Source organism: Triticum dicoccoides, chromosome 7B (genome assembly GCF_002162155.2).
Source record: "Triticum dicoccoides isolate Atlit2015 ecotype Zavitan chromosome 7B, WEW_v2.0, whole genome shotgun sequence".
NCBI classification, from domain to species: domain Eukaryota; kingdom Viridiplantae; phylum Streptophyta; class Magnoliopsida; order Poales; family Poaceae; genus Triticum; species Triticum dicoccoides.
Window position 1 is genome coordinate 681567391 of NC_041393.1, and position 3585 is coordinate 681570975.

General features: G+C 38.8%; 1 long non-coding RNA gene and 1 pseudogene across 2 annotated transcripts; both read left to right on the forward strand.

Annotated features, from left to right (window-relative positions):
- LOC119336093 overlaps nt 1-93 on the forward strand; it is a 1355-nt pseudogene extending 1262 nt beyond the window's left edge.
- Nucleotides 94-120: 27 nt separating this feature from the next.
- Nucleotides 121-1980, forward strand: LOC119336271. Of its 2 annotated transcripts, none has more exons than XR_005162347.1 (3): nt 121-222; nt 323-396; nt 1890-1980. It is a non-coding gene; the product is annotated as an uncharacterized LOC119336271 (long non-coding RNA). The 2 variants fall into 2 exon arrangements; XR_005162346.1 differs by having other exon boundaries at nt 323-448; nt 1890-1950.
- Nucleotides 1981-3585: the final 1605 nt, after the last annotated feature.

Here is a 3585-nt window from a genome sequence, read left to right on the forward strand (position 1 = left end):
GACGACGTCAATGTGCTAATTCTTGGTTCATCTTTGTCTGGATGAAGATTTGTAGGTTGCATGGTGACAGTTTCACCATGAGAATCGTCCGTCCGCGGGTGCTGATTGGCAGGGAAAAGGTGGTGCTAGGGATCTTGAAGACGGTGAAGAACCTGCGTAGCATCGTGCTCAAGACCTCTGTGATGGCGTGCACTGCTCTGTGTCCATTCATGCTTCGCAAAGGTAACTCCTTCCCTGGTTATTCCTTGTCGATCTCATGGCACATACTTATCCCTCCATGGTAGCTGACCAAAGAACCATCTGATTTCTGAACCTGTTCCAGGGGGAGCTAGATGTAAGATGTACGGCAACGGGAATGGTGAGCTGGGACAACCAGATCGAGTCCCTTCTCTACATGTTGGTTTTGCTCCCTTGCACAACAGTAAATGACATATCACATTTTCAGAACGTACGATGCAGCAAAATTTGTGTGCTACCCTTTGTTTGTTGGTTGTTATTTTGTGATACACCTTTGCTCAAATACCGATCTGTACTGCCCTGTTATTATGCCCCACCATATGTGCATTTATGCTTGTTCGCCCCAGCCTAGTTGATGAACTATTCACCATATAGCTCAACTAAAATACAGCATGTTGTTTGATTCTTGTAGTGTACCATCGAATGATCAGTTCACCAACATTTACTTTTGTACCTGTGCTCTCTAGAGATGTTCATGTCTGCAATCCCGAATTGATGATCTTGCCCTCTTCTGAGTTGTGATGATTTGACCTGAACTGAGTTGTTTGGTTAATGATCTTAATGCCTCTGCAAACATGATACTATATATTTGCATGTCATAGTCAGCAGTTAGCGTGTGACAATGAAGTGAACCATCAGCTCTGTTATATCTGTAGCTCGGCTCCACACATGTTTTTGGTTTGTTCTCAGTCTGATTATGGTGTGCCTTTCTGAATTAATCCAGTAGATGCTTTTAGTTTTTTTCTAGAATGCTGTAATTGTATTTAAGGTAAACTTCTGACCTTGGGGTTGTATAAACTGGACTATGGTGAAACTGCACATTCAGTTAAACTTCATTGAATTTGAATTGGATGTTGAATGCCATTTTTTTGCATAGTGTAAACTACAAGCAGTTTGCCATGGAATTCTATTTCTTTTTCACTTTTAAGAAACAATCACTAACCAGCAGTAGTAATATTTATGCAAAATTATGCAAAGTTCACTGAAATTTTGAGCATCTACAGTTTACTGAAATTTTGTGTGACTTGTCCATGATTATGCAGCAAATTAAACTTGTGTTTAATTAAACTTGTCCATGATCATGCAACAACTTAAACTTGTGTTTACTAAAATGGATGCTTTTGATTCCCATTCAATAATATAGTGACAAGTGAAAGTCTACATAAATACCATTGCCTGAAATTATACATATTGCTTGTGAGTTCCAATTGTGGCCTAGTCAGGAAAAAACATGATTTATTGGTCTCTTTTTATCATCAAATATTAGAAACTTAAGAAAGTAAATTGAGATGAGCTGATATCTATTAGGAACATATTGCTTGTGGACATGCATGGTGCTGCTGAAGCTACACATGTTCTCCACCACAAACTTTGTAATGTCTCCTCATTGTTTCCTGCTTGTGATCTTGTTGTGCAAAGTGCTTGAAGTACCTTCGTTTTCTACCCATCTTCATGAAGCCTATATTAAATGTATAATTTATACAAATTTTCTATAAGATTTGTAAAAGCAAACATTTCACTATGCAAGTCTGTTGTTTTATTTGCCCTTTCTAGTACTTTCCTGCTTACATTTCTGTTGCCATTGCATTTGTTTGGTTCTGACCAGTAGCAGTACACTAATGCTGGAAGTATTTGTGTTCACTCTTTTACAGGAGCACCGGGACAAATTTGAAGTGCAAAGCCATGAAGCCAAGTGCAAAGCCATGATGCCAGTGATTTGTTTATTCTGTTTGACTGTAATAGGCTGTAGAGATTGTGACATTGTAACAGATTTGATAAATTATGTTTGTTTTGTTTTGTTTGAAATAGTGATTTAAAAATTTGTGAAATGGAAACCTGCTTAGTGGGATCCACTTACCAAAATAATCTGAGCAATGTTGAAATATCTGACGTGTGGGACCTATTTTGGTTGTTATTTGAAGATTTTCATATTCTTTTCTTCTTTCTGTTTGATATATACTGCTTGAAAAGCGATGTGGATCCACCGCCAGGAAATATCTGACAATTGGGACCCATCTAAAAACTGGACCACAAAAAACCCTCGAAAATAAAAATGAAATGGACTGCAAAAGGCCATGCCTAGAAAATAAAAAGGCCAAATTGTTGGGCCAGGCCCATGTAGCTAGAGAAAATTAATAGAGAAAATATACAGTAAAAAGGCCGAATTGTTGGGCTAGGCCCATGTAGAAAACCGAATTGGACCGGGCTGAATCTTGTGCCACATCAGCTTGCCACGCTGGATGCCTACGTGGCCTGGGGAGGTTGCTAGTGACCAAAACGAAACAATAGGCGTATTTTGGTCGTAAACGTCTTCGACCATTCCAGAAGAAAGGTCGCTATAGTCAGTTTATGACGGCCAGCTTTTGACCTTCTGTTTTTGGTCACAAAAAGGTCGCAAATGGAAATTTGTGACCTTTCAGTGACCAATAGTGGTGGTCACAAGTTGACATATTTCTTGTAGTGCATCAACATCTTCACCGGCACCATCTCCTCTCAAAACCCTAGTTCATCTCTTGTATCCAATCTTGTATCAAAACCACAAATTGGTACCTATGGGTTGCTAGTAGTGTTGATTACTTCTTTTAGTTGATGCTAATTGGTTTACTTGGTGGAAGATCATATGTTTAGATCCTTTATGCATATTATTACTCCTCTAATTATGAACATGAATATGCTTTGTGAGTAGTTATGTTTGTTCCTGAGGACATGGGTGAAGTCTTGCTATTAGTAGTCATGTGAATTTGGTATTCGTTCGATATTTTGATGAGATGTATGTTGTCTTTTCCTCTAGTGGTGTTATGTGAACGTCGACTACATGACACTTCACCATTATTTGGGCCTAGAGGAAGGCATGGGGAAGTAATAAGTAGATGATGGGTTGCTAGAGTGACAGAAGCTTAAACTCTAGTTTATGTGTTGCTTCGTTAGGGGCTGATATGGATCCATATGTTTAATGTTGTGGTTAGGTTTACCTTAATACTTCTTTTGTAGTTAGAGATGCTTGAAATAGGGGTTAATCTTAAGTGGGATGCTTGTCCAAGTTAGGGCAGTACCCAAGTACCGGTCCACCCACATATCAAATTATCAAAGTACCGAACGTGAATCATATGAACGTGATGAAAACTAGCTTGACGATAGTTCCCAATGTGTCCTCGGGAGCTCCTTTCTCATTATTAGAAATTGTCCAGGCTTATCCTTTGCTACATAAAGGATTGGGCCACCTTGGTGCACTCTATTTACTTTATTTACTTGTTACTCGTTGCTATTTATCTTATCACAAAACTATCTATCACCTACAATTTCAGTGCTTGCAGAGAAAACCTTACTAAAAACCGCTTATCATTTCCT